A 19,746-nucleotide genomic window follows, 5' to 3' on the forward strand; every position below is an offset into this window, starting at 1 on the left:
GTAACCAACTGGATTGCTAGGTGCTCGGTTTTTTACCGAATTTTTCAGCGCAGTGTACGACGTTCGGTACCGAAATGTTTTTAGAATTACATTCATATCGCAAATTTATTTATTGACTTGCAAAATCAAGTCAGCTGCGTTGTTATCCAATTACAAATTGAAGCTTCTACCTCCACAAACCCGCCTTCGTGGAAAATGTTTTAAACAGAGAAGACACGCCTAACCAAAAAAAAGAGAACACTATCGAAAGGATAATTGCAGTTCCATGCAGCAGTGCCGACGCTGAGGAAGTCTTCAGTCACATGAATCATTTATGGTCTGCCATTCAAAACAAACTGAGTTTCGATATGGTAAAAACAGAATAATAATTTGAAGACTGCAACGAGTTTTACCAAAACATTTTTTATGTGTTTTTTCATCCTTAGCATACAGCTCAGTAAATCCTTTCTCCAGGCAATGTTCGGTAATGTTGTCAGTTTAATCTGGCAACTCTGGAAACCAGTATAAGGCGGGAATAAGTGGCGGTCTACTCAGAATATTCATAAACGCTCTTCGATTCTGAAGGATCATGGTAATTGCTCTTTTCTAAAAAAAATAAATGAAAGAAAAGAGAGAGAGAAATACTAGCGTAATATGATATGGAACATGATTGTCATATCCTCTATTAAAAGTGTTGAAAGTCACACAAGTAGTAACATGACGCCACAGAAAAAGATTCTAGCCCACATATATGCAATTTTCCTCAAATGCAAAGTTAATGAAGCCTTCAAATCACATACCCAGTTAAAATGTTTATTTAGTCTAATATTGTTTGCTTTCTCCGTAAGTACCAAATATATCGCTTTGATAAGCATTATAAAAATTAGGAGCGTAGAAATGCGAAACACATTCAAGTCGAAGGTGCAATAACTGTAAGGAAAGGTTCCAAAGAAATTCGCCAGGACATATTTCTATAATTACACAAATTAGAGTGTTTACGTTATAGTAAAGTCGCCGGAACAACGCAGCATCTCGCACATCACAAACATCACACTTGAGATGCCATGGTACACGAAAAGCGGACTTCATTTTGGGAATTATTTCTCGAAATGCGACGTGTGGAAAACAAAGAAACCTCGTGACTGGCAGAAGCAAATGTTATTGTACAGGGTGTCCGAAAAGTCTTTCCCTGATTACATAAATTGATAACTCAGGCTAGAAGTAAAAGCAAATATGAAACTGGTGTCTAATTGTTTACAAACTATCAAAGTTTTTTTCACATATCAGTAAACTTCAACATGAGCACCCTTGGTAGCACGTAGCAGATCTAGATGATATTCAATTTTCGTCCACACATTAGCCAACATCACTGGAGGGATCGATTCAACGACTGTGGTTATCCGTTGCCGCCGGCTTTCAAGATCTGGTACACCTGTTCGGTCGACATCGTCCTTGACATAACCCCATAAAAAGAAGTCTAATGGGGTTATGTCAGGAGAGCGTGGAAGCCAAACCGTTGGCCCATCACGACCAATCCATCGCCCAGGGAAGGTCATATCGAGATATGCACGGACGTCCAAACCCCAATGAGGCGGTGCACCGTCTTGCTGAAACAAGACATTGGGGTGAAACTGAAGCAGCTGAGAAAGAGCATACAGTTACAAGTCCAGATACACTGCAGATGTGATGGTAGCCTCAGCGAAGAAGAATGGCCCGATAATTCGATCGTGCAATAGCGCGCACCAAACATTCACCTTTGGACTGCCTCTGGTGCACTCCATAACCTCACCAGGGGGTTGTGAACCCGAAATGCGCACATTATGGTGGTTCACTACTCCACTGACAAAAAAGGTCGCTTCGTCGGAAAAGGCAATTTGAGATAACCATCATCGTCCTCAATAAGTGATAGCATTTCGACCGCAAAGTCATATCGACGTGTACTGCCATTGGGCAACAAGGCCTGAACGATTTGCACTTTGTATGCACGAAACAATAAACATTTGGGTAAAATGTCATGGAGAGAGCTTTTTGGCATCTGTAATTCACGTGAGGCCCTGCGCACCGATTTCTTTGGACTTTGCAGAAAAGACTACCTTACAGCTTCCACCCTGTCTGCTGAGGTTCTTGGTCGACCAGACCTCGGAAGGTCAGCAACCGATCCTGTGTTCTTGAACTTCTCATACCAGGCTTTAATGCTCTTGACATCAGGTGGATTCCTTCCAAATGTTGTCTCGAAGTGTCTCTGCACTGTGGTTGGTGATCGTGTCTCATGGTACCACAGGACACACTGTGCCTTCCCCTTGTAAGGTGTCAGGCAAATCCAACACCTTCCATGAAAACGCTGACATGATAAGCAAATCCAGTAGCATGTCACATAGCTCCGAATAAAACGTGACATTAAATTAACCAAAGTAATACGAGTAACGAGTGAGCAAATGGAATAGCACAGACTAACACAAGAATGCCTAAATGCATGTCATACCTTCCCACCGTGAGACAGACGCAGTTCCGAGGGGAGAAACGAGAACAGAAGCCGAGAGCAGAACCGAGTTAAGCGAGAGGGCCCTACGATAAGGGACGGACACCCACGTCGCCAGCTAACCGCTACGACCACACCACCCGCACGTTTTTAGCGTAAAAGTTTTTCGCGTCTCTGTTACGTTAGGACCACCCCCCAGCCCATGTTAAAAGCTAGAGCCCTCCAGAAGAACAGTATAGATCTTACGATAACACAAAAAGGGCCACACCACCCGCAAGTTATAGCGTGAGACTTTTTCGCGTCTCTGTTACGTTGTAAACTTTAAAAACATTGCTCCACCACGAAAAGTATAACGTTTCTCATTGGATAGACAGAATTTTTGAAGGCGGAGCTTAAGGTTAACATTGAGACCCTGATTGGTCAGATGAAAACACAGCCAGATAGTTTTTTTTTTTTTAAACCAACTTCGGTAAATTGTAGTAAGGAGAAGTAAGGAGGGTTGTTGCTTCCGAGACAGCGAGGTGAGTGGAGCTGTGCTGCCCGCCGCCCCCTGACGAACTCCGACAAGGTAATGAACGCACGCAATGGCGTATTTTTGAGCACATAAGGCTTCACTCAGAACTGCATAAGTCTCATCTATTACAACCCCTTTTTGCGTAATACTAGTGTCGATCGTCAATTAAAGCTCATGGTGTTCACATTTGCCACTTGAAGTAAAAATCTGAAACGCGATGATTTTTCTGTTATATAGTTATTGAGAAGCCACATCAGCCACTTTAATTTACGACAAGTTAGATAAGTAATTAAAGATAATTGAGGGTCACTGTAGACCATTTTGATAGTTTTCTCTTTTGTGAAACTTAATTTAAACCTAGATTATAGATGTGATATGGCATATGTCATCCTTCGATCCATTGTGGAACTTGGAAACCCATTCAGGGAATATTCGTTCACATTTTTGTTGAACGCAGTTGGTTTTTACCATCCTGTATTAAAACATTTCCTTTTACCAATAGCGCAATTTATAAACGATGTTTTGTGAGTAGAATAAAATTTCCAATGGTAAACTTAACTGCTTTTTCGAAGTTATTTTACCAGCTAACTAAAACTAGGAAGGCCTTGAACCCCTTCCACTAAATTTAGTTAGTATTAAGATTCCTTTACAGGGAGTGCAGTGGAGCTGACGCTGAAATCATTAAGTATTTGGTTATATCATCGCTAGTCTCACTGAACTCTTCTGAATTCTACATGTCATGTGTGGTCTGACGTCTCCTTACCAGCAACAGGTCCCAGGTTCAAACTAGTCAATTCCCTAAAAAACACCCTCAGAGCGTCATTGCGCGAAAGTGGTAGGGAGACACGATATAGAACAAACAGACACCACGCAGAATGTTTAGAACCTGATTGGTTCACATGGCTTCTTGGCCACTGCACCTCATCCACTACTTACGTACTGCGAACCTAAAACAGAAAAAAAACTTCGATAGTTGTAAACAATTCGATACAAGTTTCATATTTGCATCTTACTTCTAGCCTGCATTATCAATTTATGTAATCAGGGAAAGACTTTTGGAACACCGTGTATAACAAAGGAAACCACACGACTCCATGCTACGAGACGATTAGTATCATCTAACATTACGTTGCAATACGTGGCAGCTAATTTTCTTGTTAGCTTCAAATATGGTGGCGCCTCGGCCAGTCCGTGTTGTTTATATAGGTCGTTGCTGTAACCTCGTACGTATCCGTGTTGCAGAAATGACGGAAATGAAATTAGGCGAGTAATTGTTAGCACAGAGCCGTAGAAACAGTCATCCGTGAATGAAACGGGAGAAACTTTAATATATGTACGACAAAAGTACCCATTGCTAAGCACTTCACAGCGATTCGCAGGAGAATAGATGTCGATGCGGAAGAGGTGAGGAAAATCGCATAAAACGGACTTTCAAACGGTTCAAAAATGGTTCAAATGGCTCTGAGCACTATGGGACTCAACTGCTGAGGTCATCAGTCCCCTAGAACTTAGAACTAGTTAAACCTAACTAACCTAAGGACATCACAAACATCCATGCCCGAGGCAGGATTCGAACCTGCGACCGTAGCGGTCTTGCGGTTCCAGACTGCAGCGCCTTTAACCGCACGGCCACTTCGGCCGGCAACTTTCAAACGGATCCCGTGTTCTAGAGAAGACGGATATTGCAGTAACGGGTAAGACTAATCTATGCTGGCTACTGCCTTGAATGGCTGTGTGTTCAGTCTACGAGGAAGAGGCGACTGCCGCAGGGTAAATACATTCTATAGTGGGTATACGACAGGATAGCAGTACCGTTGAAACAGTCCGCCTACTCAGAACATTCCCAGGTAGCAGCGCTTTCACCGTGCCACAGCCGTGAAAGGCTGGGAGCGTTCAGGAACGTCTACTAGTTACCAACTGTCAGTTTCTGAAACACATGCCGATCAAAGGTTCAAAATGCAGCAGCGATCGTAACACTTTCATCCGAGGATAGCGATAGGATCTAGACCTCACTTCGTTATAAGAAAACGACTGGCTTAATTTATTTCCTTACATCGCAGTGGGAAGTCTACGAGATGACTCTTGAATGTGTTTGGAAGTTGTTTTTTTGTGCTGAGTATTTTAAAGGTTTAAGCAGCCAGACATTGATCCGACCGTTTAGTATCATCCGGAGATTTTTCTTTTCCTACGGTTGAATGAAATGTTGCCTTGTGATATATACCACGGACAAGGATCACAAACGCGATTTGAATTATCTCCAGCGAGGTATCAACATTGTGGTAACTGGATTAATAGAGATAGGAATGAGTGTAGTGGTTGCGAAATGCAGTCTTGTTGTCTTTACGACACGGAAACAATTTCCCAATTTCAAAAATGGCTCTGAGCACTATGGGACTTAACATCTGTCGTCATCAGTCCCCTAGAACTTAGAACTACTTAAACCTAACTAACCTAAGGACATCACACACATCCATGCCCGAGGCAGGATTCGAACCTGCGACCGTAGCAGTCCCGCGGTTCCGGACTGAGCGCCTAGAACCGCTAGACCACCGCGGCCGGCAATTTCCCAATTTCCCTGATAATTAATGATCATACTAGTTTAGCATCTAATTTTAAATTCTGGGTATGTAGCTAAACATTCGAATGACATGGCAAAGGCATGTCAACGAATCCCAGCGTAAAATACATACAGGTGGATACAAATGGATACAAATGGATAATTACGAGCAAGATGACATATGGCTTCAGTGAGTACGACAATTTGTGGAACCCATATTAAAAAGACACCCATACCTGTCACGCAAGGGGAATTGGCAGTTGGCCCATTCCTTACGAGACGAAAACTGTTCGGTGATCGAGACGTGTTGAGGGTCAGATCATCTATCAATCACTCATTACTAAGGAAATTGCCTCGATTACCGAGTCTGATACAGAAAAAGTCGTACTGGGCGGAGAAACCGCTTCTACTAATAGCACACGAGTATAGTATTTTGCAATCCTGAAACATATGACAGCGCAGTGTTGACATCAGATTCGTGGAGTACATATGGTATCAAAGAAACGATATCTCTTTAGAATTTCACTACTGTGACTGATTTTTAAATAACTAAAAGATCCGTACCCTCGAATGAACTGAGAGCCTCCAAACTATCAATATTTGATTATTAGTGGTAGGTCTGGTACAAAATGTCGTTATTTCCGTGCTGGTGTTGACTAGCAAACATGGTAGCTTTAGGTTCAAATGGTTCAAATGGCTCTGAGCGCTATGGGACTTTACATCTGAGGTCATCAGTCCCCCAGAACTTAGAACTACTTAAACCTAACCAACCTAAGGACATCACACACATCCATGCCCGAGGCAGGATTCGAACCTGGGACCGTAGCAGATGCGCGGTTCCGGACTGAAGAGCCTAGAACAGCTCGGTCACAGCGGCCGGCCGTAGCTTCAGCATCTGACAATAATCAGGATTGTACATCTTCATTTACAATCCATACTCCGCAAGCTACCGTACGGCGCGTGGCGGAGTGTAATCTGTAGCGCAACTAGTCGTTGGTTTTTGTCTTCTACTTGCAGACAAAGCGAGGGAGAAACAACTGTCTGCACGCCTTCGTATGAGCATTAATTTCTCGTATCTTACCTTCGTGGTCCTTAACACACACTGTTTGTTGAGTGCGGCAGTAGGATCGTTCTCCAGTCAGCTTCGAATACCGGTTCTCGAAATTTCATCAACGGTGCTCCTCAAAATGAACCGCCTGCTTCTCATCAGAGATTACCATGTGAGTTCCCTAAGCATCTCCGAAACATTTATGTGTTGCTCGAATCTAGCGGTAACAAATCTAGCAGCCAGCCTCTGAATTGCTTCGATGTCTTACTTTAATCCGACTTAGTATGGTCTCAAACACACGAGAAGTAGTCAAGAACAGCTCCTATACGCGCTCTCCTTTACAGGTGAACCACACTTTCCTAAAATTCCCCCAATAAACTCAAGTCGAAGATTCGTCTTCGCTGCCGCAGTCCTCTCGTGCTCGTTTCATTTTATATGGCTCTGCAGCATTACGCCCATATTTTTAAACGACGTGACTGTGTCAAGCAGGGCACTAGTTGACCTGTATCACTACATTATGGGTTTACTTTTCCTACGCATCTTCATTTTTCCACATTTAGGGCGAGACGTCATTCATCACACAAACTATAAATTTTGTCTGAGTCATCTTGTATCATCCAATCTCTCATCTTCGACTCCTTCCTGTTCACCATTATCAGCAAACAACAGCAGATTGCTGCCCATCCCGCCTGCCGGATAATTTATGAATACAAACAAGAATGGTGGTTCTATCACACTTCTCTGGGGCACACCTGACGATAACCCTGTTCCGATGAACACTCGCATTCGAGGACAACATGCTAGGTTTTGTTACGTAAGAAGTCTTCGAGCCAGTCACATATTGTGGAAGCTGTTCCGTGTGTTCGTACCTTCGTTAACAGGCGGCAGTGAGCTGCCGTGTTAAATGCCTTTCGGGATCTGGGAATATTGAATCTGTCTGTTGCCATTCTTCCGTAGTTCGTAGTGCGAGAAAAGGGAAACCTGGGTTTCGTACAAGCGGTGCTTTCTAAAACAGTGCTGATTCATTTCCGGTCTTTAAGAAATCTATTGTATTCAAATTCAGAATGTGATTCTGGAGCAAACGATGTTCCCCGCGCAGCCCGAGTATCGATATGGAGCAGAGGTCGGAGGTATTAAGGGCTTCATTCTCTGGCCGGAGATCGCTGCCTCAAGTGGCACACGCGGATATCGTGGACTCCTCCCACGGCGCGAGAGTGCCGGTAAATACCACGGCCCGGCACTTACCAGTCAGTCACTCGGTAGTTCACTGTAGCCTTAAGGACGCGCCGTCCATCAATGGAGTTTTCACATTGTCCGTGGTACGTTTTTGATTCGGCCTTCCGCATGGACTCTTTTTGCACACTTAAGAGGAATTTTCTGTGCTCTGGATTTGTTTTTTGGTTATCTTCGCCGCCGTCTACTTCAGGGACCAACAGTCTGTTTAACCAGTCTCTGTTTTAACGCCAATGCAAATGATTATGATCTGTGTTCTACCTACGCAGAGTAGGATAGGAAAGAAGGCACTGTCCCTTCTGTTACACACAGACACGTCAGTAACAACTACTGAGTTGTTGGCCTTTTACGAAGCTATTGTTTATGCAGTCGATGTGCAAGTCGGCAAAACCTTAATATGTACTGAATCGACGAGTGCTTTTCAGTCTGTTACGAGAGCTCCCTAAGGAAATCTGTAAATTCTTAGTTCACGAAATACTGAGGGACGGCGTCGACTGATTTATCTACAACGGATACCGAATCATGTTGGTACACTACTGGCCATTAAAATTGCTATAACAAGTAGAAATGCAGATGATAAACGGGTATTCATTGGCCAAATATATTACACTAGAACTGACATGTGATTACATTTTCACGCAGTTTGGGTACATAGATCCTGAAAAATCAGTACCCAGAACAATCTCCTCTGGCCGTAATAACGGCCTTGATACGCCTGGGAATTGAGTCAAACACAGCTTGGATGGCGTGTACAGGTACAGCTACCCATGCAGCTTCAACACGTTACCGCAGTTCATCAAGAGTAGTGACTGGCGTATTGTGACGAGCCAGTTGCTCGGCCACCATTCACCAGACGTTTTCAATTGGTGAGAGATCTGGAGAATGTGCTGGCCAGGGTAGCAGTCGAACATGTTCTGTATCCAGAAAGGCCCGTACAGGATCTGCGCTCGTGCATTATCCTGCTGAAATGTGGTGTTTCGCAGGGATCGAATGAAGGGTAGAGCCACGGGTCGTAACACATCTGAAATGTAACGGCCACTGTTCAAAGTGCCATCAATGCGAACAAGAGGTGATCGAGACATGTAACCGATGGCACCCCATACCATCACGCCGGGTGATACGTCAGTATGGCGATGACGAATACACACTTCCAATGTGCGTTCACCGCGATGTCGCCAAACACGGATGCGACCATCATGATGCTGTAAACAGAACATGGATTCATCCGAAACAATGACGTTTTGCCATTCGTGCACCCAGGTTCGTCGTTGAGTACACCATCGCAGGCGCCCCTGTCTGTGATGCAGTTTCAATGGTAACCGCAGCCATGGTCTCCGAGCTGATAGTCCATGCTGCTGCAAATGTCGTCGAACTGTTCGTGCAGATGGTTGTTGTCTTGCAAACGTCCCCATCTGTTGACTCAGGGATCGAGACGTGGCTGCACGATCCGTTACCGCCATGCGGATAAGACGCCTGTCATTGGATCTCGACCAAGGCGAGCACCAATGTCGCGATACGATAAACCGCAATCGCAATAGGCTACAATCCGACCTTTATCAAAGTCGGAAACGTGATGGTATACATTTCTCCTCCTTACACGAGGCATCACGACAACGTTTCACCAGGCAACGCCGGTCAACTGCTGTTTGTGTATGTGAAATCGGTTGGAAACTTTCCTCATGACAGCACGTTGTAGGTGTCGCCACCGGCGCCAACCTTGTGTGAATGCTGTGAAAAGCTGATCATTTGCATATCACAGCATCTTATTCCTGTCGGTTAAATTTCGCGTCTGTAGCACGCCATCTTCGTGGTATAGCAATTTTAATGGCCAGTAGTGTATTAGTGGCAAGGAACGCGCCAACCAACTGGCGAAAAAGGTTCAGCATCTACGTCCCAAAGAAACACCCCTACTACCGTAAAGCGATTTTTATTAGACTCCCCAACCAAGCAAAACGTCAATGGAGAAAGTTGCCGAATATGGACCATAGCCACAAAGGCCGACGGTACTGAGAGATTTAGCAATAGATTCCATGCCGTGCTAGGTTTCTAAGCTCCGTGCTATGAATAAAACAAATTGTTACAGTTAACAGAATAAAGGCCAGATCATATGGATACCAATAAAAGGAGACATTTCTTGAAATTAATACCTTCCCGAAACTGTGATTCCTGTTTCGTCGAGGAGCACGTGGCGCGGTAAGTACAGTCGACCCACAATAATTACACTCTACAATATTTCAAAAATTAACGATTATTTATTTCTTTTCAAGCGTGCCTTATATTCATTTTATATATTTCCTCAAAAAAAAAAAAAAATTGAAGGACCCCTAGGGGGAAGGAGATAACGAAATAAAATCTAATGTGATCTAAGGCTTTGTGGTGTTATTATCAGAGCTTACAAAATCGAGTCAGATTTACGAAGAGGTTTGCTGTATAAGCCCTCTCATCAGTGCGACGTTGCGCTCCTCTCTGGCCAGGATGCATGCTCCGATTCGGCTGGGAATGGCGTAATAAGATGTTTTATCCTGTCCTGAAGCGAGCTGGCACACAACTGTCGTAACTGGTCGTTGATAATCTTGGTACTGCCACTGAGATGGATTGACATCTGAGCTGGTCCCGCCCCTTGTTCTTTGGCGGACAAATCTGGGGACCTCTTTGGCGACAGGATTATCTTAACAATACGGAGACAGTTCATAGATATACGTACCAAGTGATGAAGAGCATTGTCCTGCTGAAAAATGGCACCACGATACTGTCAGGTGAGACGTAAGACATGAACGTACCGTTGTGTCAGAGTTCCCTCGGTCGCCACGAGCCGTGACGTGCAGTAACAGCCGATGGCTGTCCACACTATGATGCTTGGAGAAACACCGCTTTGCCTCTCCCTGAGGCATTGGAAGAATGGGGTCCTCCCGCAGGCTACCGTCATACCCACCAAGGATAGTCATCTGGGCACTGCAGAGCCACGATGCATCGGTGGACACAATGCGACGCCATTCGTCAGCATTCGCATCTTTCCGGTCACGGTGCCACCTCCAGATGCAACCGTTTGTGTTGTATTACCGGCAGCCAAGGCATGGGAAGGTAATTTCTTAGTATACCTGCAATTAATCTCCGATCAATGCTGCAGCATGACACAGATGTTCCTACAAGGTAGGCGCAAATGCGAAGGAGGTCACGATGTGCTTTGTGCACAATACGACGATCCTCCCCTTGTCGTGGTGTCCACACATGGTCAATCAGAACCTTGACGATTAGTATGCCTGCTCTTACGTTCCCATGCAGTCTAACACCGGGCCACTGTCATATCTGCATGCCGTACAAATCTCGATAGTGCACGATTCGATGAGCCGGCCAAATCGAGACCTACGAGGAGGCTGCGTTCGAGATCTGCTAGGTGCTGATAACGCTGTCTCACACTTCTACGTGGCACTTCCATGAAATTCACAGTGTTCACTGAACATCTGATTCTGTTTACGCCGCTTACGCCGGGCCTGACAACAACAAAAAACTGACGTCCTCGAGGACCTTTCTACCTGTCCCAGAGAACTCCAACTCTATTCATTTACATACTTGCCAGTCGACTGTATGTGTTCAAAGTTACACTGACATGTGACCATGTCTTCTGGGTGCTTCACTTTTTCCTATCAGGCAGTGGATGTAACTGGCGACCGCCCCGGCTTCGCACAGATAACACTAAATATTTACGACTGAACGACTTGTCTGATTCAGCGATAGCAAGTGATATACACAAACCATCTTCGTGGAAATTTTGTGGCTTTTGTTGTAACGCGCTGCTCTGATTAACGTACTGTTTGGGCTAATTACAGCTCACTATTTGTCGCTGATCTTTATATACTTTGGTTATGTAATACATTGTGTTTAATTTTTCTGATGAAGGCAGACGAAAGTACAAACTTGGACGTTGGAGCGAAGTTTTCAGTGAGATTATAGAAGTTTATAGCTTTAAAATTTAGAAGACTTTCCATCTTTGTGGAACGCTTTTGAAACACATAACAGGTGAGCTTGAACTACATAACGACAGCATTGAACTGTGGATGCCCCAAACGTATACTCGTACTCTCAAAGGAAAAAAATACGCACCAAGAAGGAATTATCCGAATGAGACGGAAATGGATAGATGGGATTTACATGTACGGATAAACAAATGCTTACAGTTTCAGAAAAACTGGATGATTTGTTCAAGAAGAAAAGCTTCACAAATTAAGGATGTCACTAACGTGTTGTTCCACCTCTGGCGCTTCTGCAAGCAATTATTCGGCTTGGCATTGATTGAGTTGTGGGAGGGGCGCTTGAGGGATACCGTGTGAAATTCTGCCAAATTGCCGCTTTAGGTCGTCAAAATCCCGACCTGTTTGGAGGGCCCCGCCCATAATTCTCCAAACGTTCTCAAATGGGGACAGATCTGGCAAACTTGCTGGCCAAGGTACGGTTTGGCAAGCTCGTAGACGAGCAGTAGAAACCTTGGCGCGTTTGGGCGGACATTATCTTGCTGAAATGTAAGGTCGTTATATCTTACCATGAAAGGTAACAAAACGGGGTGAAGCATATCGTCGATGTATCGCTGTGCTGTAAGGCTGCCTCGGATGACAACCAAAAGAAATGATATTCCAGGCCATCTCTGGATACACCTCTTCGTTGGTCATCTGGGCTCGATTCGAAGAGGAGATCATCACTGAAGTCTGTTCTACTCCAGTCAATGAGATTCCAGACCGAAGACGTGTCGGGAGACAACCAGGAGTGCCATGTCTTTTCTTAGCAGGACCACTTTGGCTTTCATCCCGCTTATAGGACGAGTCCGCTATTCTGCTGCGGTTTGTTCTTATTCTGTTGAAATTGGTCCATAATTTCTGGTATAAGTTTATGTTCCAAATTTTCTTTCTGTGGTACAGAGTAGGTCGCAAGCATATACTGTCGAGGGCTCTTCCCACTGTTTCGCCGCGCTTTGGTGATAATGCAGTAGTCGAGCAGTAATCGCCCTGTTTTTAAGTGTGAAGCGTGCCTGGAGCCCAGTATGTAGCCTACAACACTTTTGTGGATTAACTGAAGCACTGCGACTGGGGAGGGTACTAGAGTCACAGCGATGGGACAGCCATAATTACCAAACAATTCGAGCAATACAAACCTATTTGCTTTTAAATGGTCTGGGTAATGTCCAGTGTTGCAGGATCCAGACATACATGAAGCTTGAAACTTCCTGGCAGATTAAAACTGTGTGCCCGACCGAGACTCGAACTCGGGACCTTTGCCTGTCGCGGGCAAGTGCTCTACCATCTGAGCTACCGAAGCACGACTCACGCCCGGTACTCAGAGCTTTACTTCTGCCAGTATCTCGTCTCTGCCCGCGAAAGGCTAAGGTCCCGAGTTCGAGTCTCGGTCGGGCACACAGTTTTAATCTGCCAGGAAGTTTCATATCAGCGCACACTCCGCTGCAGAGTGAAAATCTCATTCTGGATACATGAAGCTTGCTGGACATAGCCAATATCAACTCGATTTAAGACAGGGTCGATCGACAGACGACAAAAGAAATGAGCAGCTAATATAGTACAAAAAACGTTTTCATAATATTGAACTTGAACTATGACTGAGACTGCAGGTGCCTTTGATAGTCTGTGATGTCATACGTGGTTTGTGCGACCGAGAGGCGTACCAGAACCTGAGCCAGGAATCACTTTTCTGCAAGGGCTCTGGTGAAGTACCATTCGGGGAACTGAAAGTGGTTAAACGAATTAGGAGGGATACCCGCAGAGATCATCTGTGGCCTATATTCAGGGATCTCACAACAGAACGCCTCTTAATTCGATTTGCATGGGATTATAGCGCACAGTGGCGATCTTCTGGTACTGGTTTCTTGGAACTCAAGCTGCCTTATGGTAGATTATCAATAACTCCAAATGCACGACTAAAATTAGGTGGCACCTGCATATTACATTTTCAAGAAAATCAGAGGTCGCTTCTTATTTGTTTTAGTCTACAGTCGCATTTTATTCTGCCAAATGATAGCCAGTCTCGGTACCAAGTACCAATACTAGCCTTCCTATTATCAAACACATCACAGTGCATAATTAAAGTACCGTTTGGAAAACATTCTTATAAAATATTTTCGTATGTGATAACTGAAGAACTGTAATAAGTATAACCATAAAACATATATACCAATTCTTGGTGTGCAATCGTCAGTATCCAAGTAGTAGTACTAGGTATTAAATAAGGACCAAACAGACGTATGTCGCGACAGAAATGACAAGCGAGACCATTTTGATCGTCATCTAACACATCCTCCATTTTCTTTTCCATTCATCTGTATGTTATTCTTGTCAGCAACTTCAGAAAAGAAAGCTAGCTATTCACATTGAGGATAGACACTTGTTACAAAATATGCTCCCCCTGCACCAAACCTCTCCCTAGGGACTCTTGCTTCACCCACACTCTACATCCCCATTTCAAAGCAACCGAATTAAAATACGTGCGGCCGGCTGCTGTGGCAGAGAGGTTCTAGGCGCTTCAGTCTGGAACTGTGCGACCGCTCCAGTCGCAGGTTCGAATCCTGCCTCGGGCATGGATGTGTGTGATGTCCTTAGGTTAGTTAGGTTTAAGTAGTTCTAAGTTCTAGGGGATTGATGATCTCAGATGTTAAGTCCCACAGTGCTCAGAGCCATTTGACCCATTTGAAAATGCGTGCGTTACACTTACTGTTTATAAATTACTTCATTGCCGGAACCCTTACTTCTGAACTTGTAGAAATTGAAAGACATTACGCTGCCAAAGCTTTGTGTCATAATAATAAGAACTACTACAGAGACTGGCTACACTATGCCTTTCCGTCCTCTCTTGGAGTACTGGTGCACGGTCGGGGATCCGTACCAGACAGGGCTAACGGAGTACATCGAGAAAGTTCACAGGAGAGCAGTACGTCTCATACTATGCCGAAATAGGGGAGAGAGCGTCGCGGTCATGATATAGGATTTGGGGTGGACATAATTAAGACAAAGGCGGTCTTCACTGCGGCAGGATATTCTCAGGAAATTTCAATCACCAACTTTCTCTTCCGAAAGCGAAAATATTTAGCTGAAGACGATCTACGCAGGGAAAACGATCACCACAATAAAACAAGGGAAATCAGAGCTCCGCAGGAAAGATATAGGTGTTCGTTTTTTCTGAGCGCAGTTCGAGATTGGAATAATAGAGAATTACTGTAAAGGTGGTTCGAAGAACCCTGCAACAGGCACTTAAGTGTGATTTGCAGAGTATCCATGTAGGCGTAGATGTAACACTCTGAAGACCCTGCAGCAATTTAGTAACCATTACGTGGTTACTGGTTTGTCACATAGCGAGTTAGATGAATTATACGTTGGGAATGAATAACGAGGCAATTTGTGGTCAATTACCTAAAGCTTCCAGAAAGCATTTTGATGAGATATTAAAGTATATTTGATGTGTATGTCTCAGTGTTACTGTCAGAGATTCATGGCACAAAGTAAAAATATTGTGAGCCATAAGTGGACTAGGTGAACAGAAGATGTTCACACATTCATTTCATAAGCTCTAAACTTAACCGAATTTTGTGTCAGGTTAATGCTCGGGATTGTATAAAAGATAAGGTCTGGCAACTTATTAATCACAATATAGTCTTAAGAAATAATGGTAACGTTAACGATTTAAAAAAAAAAAAGTTACTTTCGTTATCGTAACACAGTCGAATTCTTTTGTTTTTACACCTTACAAAATTTAATTTCACCCCTCAGGGGTCAATAACCCGAGGTTAGGAACCACTGCTCTATGATAACGTCTGTACTGAATCATTAAGTACAAAGAGATTGCAGAAATTACATTCACCAGTCTCTGCTGCCGTAGGGTATCTTTTTCACATTCTGTATGTTTGATAAAATGGGCCATCATCACGTCGTTCAGACACAAAGTTAATTCACTCCTTTGAGGAGCCAAATACACCATTTAAAAGTCACACATCCAGCTTACTGCTCTCAATGCGTATTGTGGCAGTCTGGCGCTGTTCACTCCTATTCTTCCATGCAGTCGATGACGATGTCAGAAAATTCTATCATAAGGATAGGTTAGTCGGCAATGGTGGTGGCGTGTTTACTGCAATAAAAAATTAGATAAAATCTAGTGAGGTTATCATGGATTACGAATGTGAATTAATGTGGGTAAAACTGAGTATCAAAGAACAGTTAAAAATGGTGATTGGATGCTTCTATAGACCACCAGGGTCAGTATCTGTAGTTGAAGAGCACTTCAGACGGCACTTGCAGAATATCATTAGTAATTTTCCTGATAATTCCCTTGTAATACGGGGTGGCTTCAACTTGTCAGATATAGATTGGGAGTGTTATGCCACCAAAACTGGTGCCAAAGACAGGAATTTATGTGGTATTGCTCTGGATGTCTTGTCTGAAAATTACCTTGAGCGGATAGCTACAGAACCAACTCATGAGAGTAACATCTTAGATCTCCTGGCGACAAACAGACCTGAACTTGACGAATCAGTGAACGTAGAGGAAGGTATCAGTGATCATAAGGCAGTGACAGCTTCATTGATGATGAGCCCTAAAACGAATGTTAAGAAAGTTAGGAAGGTATATTTGCTCGGAAAGGGTGACAGAATACAAATTTCAGAATATCTCTGCAGTCAGCATCAAATATTCAGTGATGAGGATGAAGATGTGGAGAAAAAAATGAAAAAAATTCGAAAGGCATCGTTCGATATGCCCCAGACAAATATTTTCTGAGTTAGGTTTTAAGGGATGTGAAAGATTCACCGTGGTTTAATAGCTATGTTAGAAAAGCGCTACATAAACAAAAAGCACTTAATCTGAGATTCCCATCTCAGATTATCGACAGGGGTCATAAATGAACCCCCAGTGGGTCATATACAACTGTGCAGAACAATAAGTTAAGGGAGGGGGATGGCGCCCCATATCAGTCAATTTTGCCCCTAAATGTATACAAGCCACACTAACAAAATGCGCTTTGTCCCACTACTCAGGAAATTTCAGTCACCAACTGTGTACAGAGTGCAAGAGATACCTGTAAGATTCCAAAGATATTATACAAAAGATCTTAGTCTGTTCTAGCAGCAGTTGAAGTATCTCACTGGAGCAGCCAACAGTACCTAGCGACAGGAAAGAGTCACAGCTCAGTCATGTTTTCGAGAAAGTTTGTAGGACAGATACATATAATACCATATCAAAGATGCAAATCTTTTGTAGAATTGTGGAACTTGTTTTACGCTTATGTGTATGACATTTCTGAAGGACGAGAACCTCATCTATGAAAAATAACACAGATTCTGCTAACAGAGATCCTGCAAAACTCAGATCGCTCTGTTCCTCCATGATAGCCATATTGCAGCAGACATCGGCAGTCAGGCTGATATGTTGCTAGAGATCAGAAGGCCACCGTCCACATTGCCATTTTCTGAAAAAAAAGACGAGCTTTTCGATTATAGCACAAGATTTCCCACTAGAAGATAGACATCTTCGCAGATAGAACTCAATGTGTCATTCTTAACGGTAGAAAACTGACAGATGTAAAGGTGACTTCGGGAGTAATCCAAGGAAGCATTATAGGATAGATACTGCTAATAATATGCAAAAATTATGTAGCAGAAAGTGTCGGAAGTACCATAAGACTGTTCCCAGACGAGGCTGTTGTCTATAAGAAGGTAGCAACGCCCCCTAGACCTGCAGGGGATTGATGAGTGGGGCAGGGGCTGTCAGTTGACCCTAAACGTAAGTAAATGTAATGTACTTTGCATGCGTAGGTGAAGAGATCCATTACTGTACAACCACACCATTGATGAAAAATTACTGAAACAGTATCCGCCGTAAAATATCTAGGAATAACGATCAAAGGCGACTTTCAGTGATTGGTCACATAAAACAAATAGTAGGAAAAGCAGAAGCTAGACTGAGATTTATAGGAAGAATTTTAAGGAAATGTAATTCCTCAATTGAGTAGCTTTCAAGTGCTTGTTCTACTGGTTCTTGAATATTCGATCTACATAGAGAAGGTTTAACGAAGAGGGGCGCGTTTAGTCACGGGATCGTTTACGTGGTGTAAGCGCGTTACAGAGGCTTTAGAAACCGCAATTGCAGATGCTGTAAGAGAGGCATTAGCATTTACACAACTGTGAATATCAACAACTGTCAGCTGTAGAACAGAATGACGACAGTGAAAATGTGTGCCAGACCGAGACTCGAACCCGGATTTCCCACGACTTTGAAGTCGGGTACAAGAATGTACATAATGGGAGTACAAGTACACCTTGTAGACGCTTGGTTGATGGCATGTGGAAGATTGGGTACGGCCGTGAGCCGACCAGGGATAGCCAAATAGTAAGGCGACCGCTCGCGATGAACTGGAAATCAGGGTTCGAGTTCCGATGCGCCACAAATTTTCATTGTCGTCATGCCATTCCACATCGCAATTTTGAATACATTTAAAGTATTTCATAACGGCTTTAGTCGCCGCAGTGCCTGTTGCTTTGGAGATGCATGCTGTGCAAAGGAACTTTGCATCGTAATTCAGAATAATACAGGCACTGTAACACAGTACATATTGCTTCCTTCCTTACACGTCTCGTGAAATGACAACACTGAGAATTCGAGAAATCAGAGCTAATACAGCGGTTTGCCGAAAAAACATTCTTCCCACGCGCCATTCGCGAACTGAATAGGCGAGGAGAATCAGTTGTTCGTACCAGGAGTACTCTCCACCATGTAGCTTGCGTAGTATTGGTGTAGATATACTGGCACTAATGACCAACGGAAAACAACAAAATGAACGAAGTAAATTAGTCGGCCATGCAACTCTTACAGGTGAAACGTCCCCTTAGAACAATTACACATGTCTGTGCTTAAAATGACACACAATATTTTTAGCGCAACGCAATCTGACTTTCAAAAATCCCTACAAAAGAATGGCCCTGACTAACATTAACCTATACCATTCACAAATCACTTACCTCACAGAAATCTTCGTTACTCGAACTACTGCAATACAGCGAGCGCCACTACTGCCAGCTAAATAAAAGATTCAAACTACTGAAGGCACTAACTACTGATAGGTATAGTTAGCAAATGAAATATTTTGATAGATAACAAACAATGTATTTACCTTAATAGTGTTAAAAATCATAATATACATAGCAGATCATGACATCCAGTCTTACAAATTTCAAAAATCCACCATTTCTCTCCCCACATCCACCACTGCTGGCGGCTCACCTCCAACTGCGCAACGCTACGCGGTGTTAACATCCAGCTGCCCAACACTACAATAGCAGACAACAGTGCAAACTAGCCACAGACTGCACACAGCACAGCCAGTGATTTTCATACAGAGCGTTACGTAACGTTGCCAGTAAGAAAACATAAACAGCCTACTTACATAGCCCCCATGCTCCCCACAAAAAATTTTACAAATTGTTTTGGGCAGTGGTCAATACAGATTTGAAAAAATGTTTCATAATTACAATAACATAGAAATCAAATGCACACACTTATCAATACAATGTTGGTCAAAGGCTAAAATTTTCTCACAGTCCATAAAGAAAGTCCTGATCATTCATCAAAGTATTAATTGCAGTGTTTTTCTCGAAGTCTGAGCACTAAAAGAAAATGCACATGGAACTAGTGGATTTCCAGGCAGTCTTGAAGAAGTAGTGTTGTCCTTCCAACAGAAAGGTAATGCAGACTCTTGACATGCAGACAGGTAATGGTCCACAACAGAGCAAACCCACAGCAGAGTCAGTCTAAGTTTTGAAGAATATTGATAGGTAGGTCATCACAGAGTAGACCCACTGTAGTCCTGGTAGAGATTATGGTATTGGTGGGCCACCAGAGCTGCAGACCCACTGTAGTCCTGGTAGAGATTGTGGTATTGGTGGGCCACCAGAG

This window comes from Schistocerca serialis, chromosome 4 (assembly GCF_023864345.2).
Source record: "Schistocerca serialis cubense isolate TAMUIC-IGC-003099 chromosome 4, iqSchSeri2.2, whole genome shotgun sequence".
NCBI lineage: Eukaryota > Metazoa > Arthropoda > Insecta > Orthoptera > Acrididae > Schistocerca > Schistocerca serialis.